At 43.4% G+C, this 13,326-nt stretch overlaps 1 long non-coding RNA gene across 1 annotated transcript; it reads left to right on the forward strand.

The window, feature by feature from the left end:
- Positions 1–286: 286 nt before the first annotated feature.
- LOC128413456 (uncharacterized) lies at positions 287–12,939 on the forward strand. Its single transcript, XR_008330355.1, has 3 exons — positions 287–361; positions 7,234–7,399; positions 12,459–12,939. It is a non-coding gene; the product is annotated as an uncharacterized LOC128413456 (long non-coding RNA).
- The last annotated feature ends 387 nt before the right edge of the window (positions 12,940–13,326 follow it).

Raw genomic sequence — 13,326 nt, forward strand, 5'->3', positions numbered from 1 at the left:
TGGGCTCCTCGCAAGAACTCCCATCTCAGTGCTTGCTGAAGGCAATCCCAGTGTGCGCCACATTTCGAAGGCCCCCAAAGACCACCCCTGCTTGCCAAGTAACAACTGGAAGCATTCTTTAAGGACCCTGATTGTGCCTTTGTCTTTAGCCTTTCTACGCATGCTACCACACATGATGTCAGGCATGGGGCAGCTGCACATGGCTTGGGGAAAGCAACCTTGCGGTTCAACGTGGACTCCTGCCAAGCCCAAAAGACCTCCTTACTGCTGCTATAGTCCCCCACTACCACAGAAGGGGTGCAGCCAATGTAGTGCCTTCCAGGTGTTTTTTGACTCCCAGCTTCTACCAGCATGGCCAATGGTGAGCAGGAATGGAAGGTGTAGCCCTGCAGATTCTGGGCAACTTTCCTATCCCTGGTGCAGGCCTCCTGGCAAACAGCAGGGAAGCTTTTTGTCATTTGGAGGAGACTGCCGCCACCTTCTCCTCCTCTGATATACATGGGCAGCAAGGCTAGGACTCACGTACCTACGGGACCACCTCTCCTGGTATGCCCCGCGGAGGACATGAAGGTCCACAAACGACAACACATTGGAGGTCCCAAGTCGCAAGGTGGTTATATTGGTTGCAACTAGGGCCATGGCCTTTTCAGTACTCACCCCAACTTAGTGGAACGCTCTGTCACAAGAGACTAGGGCCCTGCGGGACTTGACATCTTTCCGCAGGGCCTGCAAGACAGCTGTTCTGCCTGTCCTTTGGTTTGGACTCAGTCTGACCCTTATGTTTCCCTCCCCTTATGGTCTTGATGAGGCTGCATTTTAAATTGCATTTTAACCTGTATTTTAAATTGGTCCCCCCCCCTATTATGTTTTTACTGTAATTGTTAGCCACCCTGAGCCCAGCTCTGGACGGGGAGGGTGGAGTACAGTGGCACCTCGGGTTACAGATGCTTCAGGTTACAGATGCTTCAGGTTACAGACACTTCAGGTTACAGACTCTTCTAACCCAGAAATAGTACCTTGGGTTAAGAACTTTGCTTCAGGGTGAGAACAGAAATTGGCAGCGGGAGGCCCCATTAGCTAAAGTGGTACCTCAGGTTAAGAACAGTTTCAGGTTAAGAATGGACCTCCAGAACGAATTAAGTTCTTAACCCGAGGTACCACTGTCTAAATAAAATTTATTATTATTATTATTAGTAGTAGTAGTAGTAGTAGTAGTAGTAGTAGTAGTAGTACAATTTTGTGGTAGGCTTGTCACTTTGTCACTTTGAAAATATGTCCTAGTCTACCCTAACATCATCTTCTTCCTGGAAAAGATGATAAAACTATTTTTTACCATTGGAGATATTCTTACCCGAGAGAAGTATTGAGAAGGCAAAGTAGGTGAGACATCTTCCCAAAGAAGGAGGGATTGTAGAGGAGATGGAAAGAAGGAGAGAGAGAGAGAGAGAGAGAGAGAGAGAGAGAGAGAGAGAGAGAGAAGAAACTCCTGTAATTCAGATCTACTTTTTAGGAATGCAGTGGGACTTGGCAGAAAACACCACCTGTCAGTGGCAGAAAGTGTAAATTTTAATCTTATTAGGAATTCTCAGCTCAGGTGAGGCAATAAAAGCCTCAGCCATTGCCAGTCTGCTGTGTCTATCTGTATACAAAGGAGGGGATTGATTTTTGCTAAGTACATGACTCCCAGAGCATGTGGCGCTGCTTGCACTATTAAAATAAAACCAGGCAAATCGGCAACAGCCAACAGAAACCCTCACTGCACTTATGTGTCTCTGGAGAGCCGCAAAATGCTGTCTCAGAGATCTTTCTTCTTCCACCTTGCAATGGAAACAAAGTACCCGACAATAAGATTAACACTTTCCTTTTTTAAAACAAAAACAACAAAAAGCCAAGCTTCTTAGCAAGCGTTTTCAATGCCCATCTCCTAATAGCAATTAGTCACTGCTAAGGTTGCCAGCTGCCAGGAATGCTACCTGCTTGTTCAGTATTTAAACCTCAGGTGTGGCATCAGGTATTTTGTTGGCTAAACAACATTGTTGGAGACGAGAGGAGTTGTTAAAAAAAATATCATTTCCTATTAGCCTAGGGTGGCCATTTGACATCCTATTTGTTTGTTTGCTTGCTTGCTTATTATGGAATTTATATCCTGCCCTTCAATCCAGAAGAAGTCCAGGGTGGCAAACAATTTAAAAAGAAAAACAAATTAAAGTATTCCAAAAGGAATTACAGTTCTTAAAAAATGTAAAAACAGTTACAGTTAAAAACATTATTCCATCCGGTGATACCTGAAGAAGTAATGTCTGGGGTGAGGACCAGTTTTAGAAACTGTGATATGAAAGCTAGGAGCTAAAGGGCACCTTTAAACCTAGATTGTGGGCACTACAACGGAATGTCTAGGTGCTTTTTTTTGTAAGAATAATACAAAGCTGAAAATGAATGGACTGCAGCTAAAATCTTATATTCATTTTTCATATGGTCTAGTCCTCATCTGCAGACTGCAAAAAAAACAAAGCCATACTTGCCCTGCCTGCTCCCCTGATACAGTGGTACCTCTGATTATGAAATTAATTCGTTCTGGAGGTCCATTCTTAACCTGAAACTGTTATTGACCTGAGGTACTACTTTAGCTAATGGAGCCTCCTGCTGCCACCGCACCGCCGCTGCGCAATTTCTGTTCTCATCGTGAGGTAAAGTTCTTAACCTGAGGTACTACTTCCCGGTTAAAGGTAAAGGGACCCCTGACCGTTAGGTCCAGTTGGGGACGACTCTGCGGTTGCAGCGCTCATCTTGCTTTACTGGCTGAGGGAGCCGGCGTACAGCTTCTGGGTCATGTGGCCAGCATGACTAAGCTGCTTCTGGCCAACCAGAGCAGCGCACAGAAACGCTGTTTACCTTCCCGCCGGAGTGGTACCTATTTATCTACTTGCACTTCGATGTGCTTTTGAACTGCTAGGTTGGCAGAAGCAGGGACCGAGCAACGGGAGCTCACCCCGTCACGGGGATACAAACCGTCGAACTACTGATTGGCAAGCCCTAGGCTTTGTGGTTTAGACCACAGCGCCACCTGCTTCCCACTTCCCAGTTAGCGGAGTCTATAACTTGAAGTGTTTGTAACCCAAGGTGTATGTAACCCGAGGTACCACTGTATTCCTATGAAGGTCCCTTCTTCAGTCCTCAGAGAGTAGCTGGAAGTGGGGAGGCAGGAAAAGTTCCTCCTTTTGTCCCAGCAGTGGCAGTTTTGATCTGAAATCTTAGGCGCAGTACTACTACTAGCTCAGAAACTGCTCGCACGAAAGAAATTCCCTGTCGCAAAATGCGCCCAGAACAAGGGGAACTAGCCTTGTATATGGAATGTCTGGGGCATTCTTGGTAAATAAAATAGTGACTGGAATCCTGTTCCTCAGAGTGTTTGTGATGGAATGAATGAAAGCCGAACCAACATTGGCCTGGACAAACCAGTGGTCAGACTCATCATCTGCGTCATATGTTCAACCAATTCCACTGTCTGCCACCATTGCAATCACACCATTTATCTAAATGTCCAATCCAAATCTCATCATCATCTAAATGTGTGTGTGTTTTAATACTGTGTGTGTAATGAATTTCAGTACTTGGTCAAATTTTGATCTCATGACTTGCAATGAGCAAAATGTTGCTGGCTCCGGCAATGCAAAATGGCCGCAGATGAGGCCAATTGCCCTTTGCTGCTATGAAACGGCCTGACCTCTATCACACCTGGCACTCACTCTTTCCTGTGATTTATTTGTGTTATTCCTACAGGCTTTTCATATTATTATAAAACAGACCTGGTTAATTTATAACCGTGTGCTTTGGCAGTGATATGACCCCTAGACATATTTTCTTGCAAAGTTCAGTTGGAGTTGATAAGAACAAAGAAGGAGTTGTCACGCCCTGCACTATTCACTCCTAGGCTGTTACAGGCAGAATTAACAGGAACAGATTGTGAAATATACTCAGAGTCGCAAAGTGATTTCATGCTCTTTATTCAGCTCATAGTGGTGAGGAGGAATGAATGAAAGTCCCCTCAAGGTATCTGCTTTATATACATTATTTACACAATGGGCTGCACATGATTGGCTAATTCCGGAATTCTACTGTAAGCCAATCAGGTTGTGGATTCACTTCTATCTGGAGCATGATTGGGTGGTTCCTGCCAACCAATCATACTGCTGCATTGTTCTAGGACCAATCAGACTGCTGCATTCTGAATCCTATTGTTCTAGGACCAATCAGACTGCTGCCTTTTGGATCCTATTGTTCTAGGACCAATCAGACTGCTGCAGTTTGGATCCTATTCAACTCAGTACATAACAGATTGTCTTGAATTTCCAAGGACTAATTATATCTGCTGTTTTTTGTGTCCTCCTTTGCTGTGGTGTCTCGAGGTTGTTGGGTTGTTATTGTTTTAAGTAACAAATAAAAAACTTTAATCGAACAGGAAGTGTGGTTCCAATACCGCATGGCCCCAACTGTTTATTTCCTCATGTAATTAATTTTCCCTGCATAATTTATTTCTTGGATTTCTTACTTGCCCTTCACCGTAAAGTCAGAAGCTAAGTTACGACAATATAAAAATACAAGATTAAAATCAGTTAAAATAATTTACAAGCAGAGGAATAGGGTACGCCCATGCCTCCAAAATTATGCTGGCAATTAAGAAACTGCCCTTCCATAATAGAATCATAAAACTACAGAGCTGGAAGACACCCTGAGGGTCATCTAGTCCAACCCCCTGCGATGCAAGGATCACAACAGACATACTTCACTGATCTCTGGTTTTATTTTTTTGGCATTCTATTTTACAGTACAGCTTTATGTATGATTGTTGTTGTTGTTGTTGTTGTTGTTGTTTAGTCGTTTAGTCATGTCCGACTCTTCGTGACCCCATGGACCAGAGCACGCCAGGCACTCCTGTCTTCATGATTGTTGTAAACCACTTTAATTTATTGTTAATAATAATAATATAAATATTTTTATAAACAAATAAATCAGGTTTCATAAGAACATAAGGTGATGGATCAGGCCAATGACCCATCTCGTCCAGGCTCCTGTTCTCACAGTGGCTGACCACTGAAGACACACATCTGTGGGAAGCCTGCAAACTGGACATGAGCGCAATAGCACTCTCTTAAAGTCAAGGGTACAGATACAGTGGTACCTCTGGTTACGAACTTAATTCGTTCTGGAGGTCTTTTCTTAACCTGAAACCGTTCTTAAAGTGAGGTACCACTTTAGCTAATGGGGCCTCCCGCTGTTGCCACCACGGGATTTCTCTTCTCATCCTGAGGTAAAGTTCTTAACCCAAGGTACTACTTTAGGATTAGCAGAGTCTGTAGCCCGAAGTGTTTGTAACCCAAGTTACCACTTTTTCAATAACTACATACCCTTCAACTGTCATGATTAAATCATGGCATCCCATTTTGGGGTACTGCCATGGATTGGACTGAGGAGGAATGGTGGGAGCCACACACCCCTTTTTTCTGAACCTTCCCAAGGGCAGGAGGACAGTATTGATTTAGAACAGTGGTTTGCAGAGGGGCATAGGCCAGAGGGGGAAAGCTGGGAGATACTGGGTGAGGAACAGCTAGAAGAGGAAACACCAGGAGAGAGACAGCTGGCAGATTCAGTGTCCTTGGACAACATTTCTGACCCCCCTTCGCCCAAGACTAGACGGACTTGGAAAGTGATAGAATAGTAAGCGCAAGGACAACAAGCTCAGCTTACCCGATGTAGGAGTGATGTAGATTAATGGGGAGGGAGGGGGTAAACCTTTAATGGGAGTAACACCATTTTTTAGAGAGATATGCATTCCTTTGTCTCTCGCTGTGATTATTAAAGAGCTTATCTGGTAAGAACGCTCCTTCCGTTTGATCTGTTTATTTACTGCCACCTGGAGAGGGATCCGATTTCCCCAAAGCCTGACAGAGACTGTGCTCTCACGTTCAGGGTGTGATCTTGCATGGGATTGCAGTGTCTAAAAACATGCATTTTGGGGGTGCTGTGATCTCACACAGTTCACATGACTCATGCAGGCGAGCATTCTGGAAGATATTCATCCCGGTTTTCTGCGGTAACTTGTTGGAGGGTATTATTATCTTATTATATTTACATCCTACCTTTCCTCCAGGAAAGATGGCATACATGGTTCTGCCCCTCTCCATCTCATTCTCCTAACAACCTTTTGTGGTTGGTTAGGCTGAAAGAAGAGACAGCTTCATGGCTGAGAACCTTGATCTCCTAGCTTCTAGTCCAGCGTTCTAACCAGTACACCATACTGGCTCATGTCACAAAAGCTATACAATGAAAATGCCACATGCACCTCTGCAAGGAGGGAATTCCACAGCTTAGTGGCTTAGCGGCTGGCACAGAGAAAGTTGTCTCTTGGACCACCACATCATCTCCCCAAACTTCAGAGGGTGGTGGAACTTCCAAGAGGGCCTCTCTACTGAGCTTAACACTCAAGAAGGTCTGCAGGGAAGGAGATATGTCTTTCAGATATTCGAGGTGTAAGTCACTTAGGTTTTTGAGCACTCAGTTGATGGGTGACAACGTGCCTACTAGGCTTTTGTTAAAACAGACGGATGTTTCCAGAAGGGGATTTGGGGCATTTGTTAAAAAATAAATGGTTTCAAACATCACAGTCAATTTGCAAGCAGCACAGATTTATGCTCTTTTGGGGGGCTTCCTCAAATTTCCCCAGACATTTTTTTTTTCCTGAGGAAAAACACTCAAATTCACTTTGAATTTTGCCTTAGGCAGGACACTGAGGGCAAGCCTGATATCAAACTCTTCATTAGATACCAATTTCTGGGATGCTGAACCAGACAGTTGCCTTTGTGCCTTGGAGCCCAGAGCTGGTCTGCTCCTAAGAGTTGTTGACAACCCATTCCATTTGCGACAGTAATGAGCAAAGAAGTTGAAACTCATCTCAGCGGGGGGTTCCACAGACAGTCAGCTGGCCTTGGGGTCATCTGAAGTGCAATGTCAGTACCACTTGCATATACTAGTAGCCAGCCATGCTTTTTTCCCATTCTTTCCTAATACCCCAGGCTTCGATTGCTACTCAGTGGTAGGAATGGCAAAGACAGCTCTGCAACCCTGACCTTGTAGGCCGACCGCAATGACTCAGTGGCACGCTGCTGCTAAAGAGATTCTTTTTCCTTGGGAAATCATGAGCCACTGAATAATTTCCATTCCTATTATTATTCTAAGGCCTACGGCAAGATGACTGTGGTTACAAGTGGAGCAAGGATTGCATGTCACTCCCTTGAATGTTGAACTCTCTTCTGTGCTTGGAGTTAACAGTCTGAAAAAGAAAAATGTACAGAGCCAAATATAGCCCAGAAATTCTCCTACCCATCACAAGAATCTGTCTAAGGTATTAAATCTTTGCTGGTTTCATAAGCAATAAAGTGAAACAAAAACATTCCAGGCATATTCTCTCTTTAAGAGAGAGAGAGCACGTCCTGTTGGGAACAGCAACAGAAAGAAGAGCAAGAGGAAAGTTTAGGGGAAATGGGTTGGTTTTTCCACTCCTATCAGGGTGGTGTAAAAATATGAGCCATAAGATTTCCAGAGTAGACAAGATTCAGAAATAGCATCTGGAATGTTTTTCTCAACTGAGCTTCAGGTGGTTCAGACTTTGGGTTTTGATATACACAAGATACCAGAAATTTGGATGCCTTTCTTGGAGTTTGTCTGAAGAAACACGGATGACGGCATTTGTAGTCCGACAACATTTGAAGAGTCACCTGTTACCAGTCTCTAGTGTAAACACAACAGAGTCATTGATGCTGCTATAGAGGGTTCATCCCCGCTTCCATTTGTTGCATAATTCCTAGTCATGGGTTCTTTTTTTGTCCCACAAATGTCAGTTGGGTTTTCTGCATATTGACTTTTGTTCCAATTCAGCAGTAAATAGCAGGTTTGTCTGGGGAAAGCAGCAGGACAACCCCCCCCCCCCCAAATCTCTTGAATCCATGACTAGAAATCACGGGGCAAGTGTGGATGAGGCCAAGATAGGAAAGCTGGGCTTTTTCGTACAATTCACAGAAGCAAACCAAGATTGCTCCCAGTTGTATATTCTGTGAAGAAGGAGAGTTTTGATTTGATATCCTGCTTTATCACTACCCGAAGGAGTCTCAAAGCGGCTAACATTCTCCTTTCCCTTCAACAAACACTGTGTGAGGTGAGTGGGGCTGAGAGACTTCAGAGAAGTGTGACTGGCCCAAGGTCACCCAGCAGCTGCATGTGGAGGAGAGGGGAAGCGAACCCGGTTCACCAGATTACAAGTCTACCACTCTTAACCACTACACCACACTGGCTCCCACTGTAGGGAGCCTCTACTGGTTCTACCTCCCTGTGGGTATTTTTCCAGATAGCCTATGTTTCTGGCAACTGGAAGGCCATAGGTACTCCCTCCCTGCTCTAGCAAGGTCCCATCTTCTGTTTATTCATCTCTATTTGGCTTCTTTTCTACAGAATTCTGTTCTGCCTAGAATTCACAATGTTCATAATTTGAAAACTCATCTTTTCACTCATGTGGGGCTGTGGTCTAAACCACAGAACCTAGGGCTTGCTGATCAGAAGGTCGGTGGTTCGAATCCCCGCGACGGGGTGAGCTCCCGTTGCTTGGTCCCTGCTCCTGCCAACCTAGCAGTTTGAAAGCACGTCAAAGTGCAAGTAGATAAATAGGTACCGCTCCGGCTGGAAGGTAAACAGCGTTTCTGTGCACTGCTCTGGTTCACCAGAAGCGGCTTAGTCATGCCGGCCACATGACCCTGAAGCTGTCTGCAGACAAACGCTGGCTCTCTTGGCCTGTAGAGCGAGATGATCGTGCAACCCCAGAGTCGTCTGCGACTGGACCTAACGGTCAGGGGTCCCTTTACCTTTACCTTTTTTCTATTTTGGTTAAAATTCCTTCCTTTTTCCTGCCTTTCCAGAGTGCAATACCACAGGCATCATCATCATCATCATCATCACAATGGCACAGCACTGAAATGTAGGCACTATTTAGATCAATAATAATCTACATTATCATAGTTGGCATCTTTTAGCACTGAAGCCATATTCCCTGCCTGCAATGTCTGGCTGTTACTATAATGCTGTCCATTCTTTCCCACAATGGCTCTGCCCACAAGTGTTGACTCTGCAAAAAAATAAAATAAAAATAAAAATGGCAACATATGGTGAGTCCTTCTAGAGTTCCCTGGCTGGTTTTGTGATGTTTAGAAATAAACATTGGCAGTGGTTTTTCAAGAGAGTACTTGATGGTTGCTTTCTTCTTCTTTTCAGACGGTGTCAGTAGTCTGTAAACTCTCCTTCCAACAGACTAGATATTAATTTTGGCACTTAAAATTGGACAGACTTGAGAAACGGGTCTATTCACAAATCACAACCTCTATAATTTATGAATGGTAGCTTGTTTGTAGTCGTTTCATAGACATAGGCATTTGTCCTGAAGCTTTGACGAAAGTGTCTGCTTCCCATGTCCACTGAGATACCTCAAAACCTGTTCTGGTAGAGGCTTTTAAAACCAATTACTGTTAGCACGTTCAGTGGCCGAATCAACATTTTTAGTGACCTGAATAAGAGTTGTCAATTCCTGGCTATCTTAGGAACTTCTAACTCACCTGTCCTTCACCCAAGCAGGTGACTGTTTAAACAACAGCAGGGACATCTTCTCTATCTATTGGTAGTTATAGTTCCATAGAGAACGTGAGTCTATGAAATAACCCTAATTAATCTTCAAAGGGTGTGCGGTTTAAACATCTGGGAACTCCTTGTTGCAGAAGAAGGCGAGGACTGTTAGCACAAATTAACAATCCTGGAAGAATGACTATGACCAGTGCTATTTTTTTAGAAAGAGAGGTGCCATAACTCACCATGAATGCCTCTTTTGTTCTCTTAGAATGACAATGGCCCCCACCTGAGAGGTGCTGGAACTGAGTTCCAATGAGTTTCGACTGGGAAAAAGTCCTGACTATAACTTATATAATAATAATTTATTATTTATACCCCGCCCATCTGGCTGGGTTTCCCCAGCCACTCTGGGCGGCTTCCAACCGAATATTAAAAACAGTACAGCATCAGACATTAAAAACTTCCCTAAACAGGGCCGCCTTCAGTTGTCTTTTAAAAGTAAAATAGTTGTTTATTACCTTGACATCTGCTGGAAGGGTTTCCACAGGGCAGGCGCCACTACCGAGAAGGCCCTCTGCCTGGTTTCCTGTATCCTCACTTCTCGCAGTGAGGGAACCACCAGAACGCCCTCGGCGCTGGACCTCAGTGTCCAGGCTGGATGACGGGGGTGGAGACGCTCCTTCAGGTATACAGGACCAAGGTCTTTCAAGGTCAGCACCAACACTTTGAATTGTGCTGGGAAACATACTGGGAGCCAATGAAGATCTTTCAGGACCAGTGTTATACGGTATCCACAGCCACTCCCAATCACCAGTCTAGCTGCTGCATTCTGGATTAGTTGTAGTTTCCGAGTCACCTTCAAAGGTAGCCCCACGTAGAGCGCATTGCATTAGTCCAAGCAGGAGATAACTTAGGCATAACCACTACATTTTTGAATGTAAGAAATTCTGGTATAGCTGAGATTAGGAGCCTAGGATAAAAGTCATAGAATGTACTTGCTTCTTCATTCCCTTTATGTCAAAACCTGCTTCCTATAAAACATCTCAACACAACTTAACAATAAAAAAACAGCAGTAAAAACACAGATGAAACAATTTCTTCTATAAAAACAGTGGAAAATCTAATACAGACTGGATTTCTCCCATTATAAAAGGATGGTCTTCAACAGCAACCAAAATTACAATAAGGATGGCACCTGCCTGATATGCGACAGAAAGGAGTTCCTAAGGGTAGATGCTGCCACATTAAAAGCCTGATTCCTACGTCATACAAAATGGACCTTCCAATCGGATGGTATCTTTAGAAGGCCCCCTCCTGGAGAGTGTCAGTGCCAGCGTTGCCATATGCCCTCTTTTTCCAGGACATGTCCTCGTTTTCATGGGTAGAGTTGTCATAGCGATCCATAGTTAGAACTTAGCAAATGTGCCCTCTTTTTTCCTCTTCAAGATATGCCAACCCCAGGGCCAGATTTAGGTTTGATGAGGTCCTCAGCTACTGAAGGTAATGGGGCCTTTTATATGTCCAGCTGTCCTTTGTCAACAACAAATTGTCGCTGTTTTTTGTGTTGAATATATGCTATATGGTAATTTCTGGACCTAACAGGTAACTAAAGCCATTTGCACATAACAAAATATGTATTTTATCAAAGTAATTGATATAGAAATGAGCAAGCCAGTGATATTTTAGGGAGCATGCTAGCAGGCGGGGCCCATTACTTACATCATAGGAGCCTACACAGCACAAAACACTGTTGCTGTATGTAGGTTTTATTGCATTTGTTTTTTTGTTTTTTATTTTGGAAATGTACATCCAGGTTTTATCCCTTTAAATTTTTTAGAGGGCGCTAAGAGAGTGGGGCCCTAAGCTATAGCTTGTTTAGCTTATACGTAAATCTGGCACTGGCCAACCCTAGCAGTGATCAATTGGGGTAATATGGGGTAATATGATTGTTTAGTGTTGATACATAGGGCTTTTTACACCATTACTGGCAGCTTGAACTTAGCCCAGTAGTAAATTGGCAGCCCATGCAATTCTTTCAGCAACAGCTGATGGTGATAGTTTGCGCCAATGTGTGTAACGACCCCTGCCCTGTTCACTAGCTCCAGTTTCCAGGCCAACATCACAGCAGCTCCCATCCAGAAGACAACCTCTGCATTGCCAAACCATAGCAGGATAGAAGCTTGCCCATTTGGACAATGTAAGTCAGTTCATTGTTCTTTCTCTATTTTGGGGTGTAGGTGGACGAATTCTCCTTGTGCATTGCTGCTAATGGGATCTTTCTTCCTGGAGCAATTAGCTGTTGAAGTATGCATGTGTGAGAGAGTTTTCATTTAGGCTATTTTATTTCATTGCATGACATGGTTCCTATCCTGATCTCTCCCCACCCCACAACTGCTCTTTGCAAAGTGAGAACAAAATATAATGAATGCATATACATACATATATATATATACACACATTTAACATTTCATCTAGTTTGGTCCTTTGGCAATTGACTGCTGTTTTTGATGGAATGTTGCATGACAAAAGAAAAAGGTATTTAAAAAAAGAATGTCAAAATTGAAAGTTTATTTACTGCCTCTCTGCAATTTCTGGTTTTTCAATGTGTCAGTACTCAGGTCTGGTCAAAACTATTATTTTGCTCTAGTACACACACACACACACACACTGAATACACATACCCCCCCTTAACAATGGCCTGTGTAGATAACTTTTTGTTTGCATACTTTCTTGATTATTTCATTGCATAAATGCGCACTCTCTTCCAGCCTCCTCCCTCTGCTTTGTTGATTCAGGGAACATGGACTTAACCTTGACTTTGGGGTCAATGCTTTCTGCAAAGTGTACAGTCAGCAGAGAGTACGGGGGAAAATCAATGTGGAACATATTACCGAATATGATGCTCAGACGTTACTGCTTGGAAGTCATGCCTGGAGATGGAAGCAGCAGAGGTTATTTTAAAAGGAGAGCATGTCAAAGGAGCTCTTTCATTTGGTGTGCTTGCTTCTTATTCTTCATCAGTTTTTGACCGCAGCCTCTCCTCTCTCTTTTGTGAAGAGGTTTCTTTTATGTTTCAGCCTTCAACTCGCTGGGAGGCTAAGTGGAGTCATGGCTGTCTCCCTTAGCTTCACTGGGGCTGGGTAGCTGGCAATGGAATTAATAGGCTAGTTTTTTATTTAGAGCATGTATAAACCAGTTGCTCAACAACTTCTCCAAGTGGTGTACAAGTCCTATTCTTTACAGAGAATGAATAAAATAAAAAAGAATTATTATTAATATTGATTTGTATGCTGCCCTTCATTCGTAAACCTCAGGGTGGTTGACAACTTAAAATAAACAAACCAATTAAAAACAAATATACATAAAGCCATAATTAGAAATAAAGATAAAATCAAGATACAGCCTTACCCACTTTGGAAGAATGCCTGGACTTGGTTGAGATGGCGAATTTAACATGTTTAATTAGAGAAAAACCATGACTGACATTTATTAAGGACTGGAAATTTGTTATGTACTTTTTGCGTGGAAGAGAAAATGAATGTGTAATAGCTGGATTTGAAGATTGAAAAAACACTGGTTTATAGTAGATAGAATGGTTGGGTCCTAAGGAGTGAATACTATATTTAGCTGCAGGACAGAGAGCCAGAAGTCCTCTTATTCTTC

The sequence above is a fragment of the Podarcis raffonei genome, chromosome 5 (assembly GCF_027172205.1).
Source record: "Podarcis raffonei isolate rPodRaf1 chromosome 5, rPodRaf1.pri, whole genome shotgun sequence".
In the NCBI taxonomy this organism is placed as follows: Eukaryota; Metazoa; Chordata; class Lepidosauria; order Squamata; family Lacertidae; genus Podarcis; species Podarcis raffonei.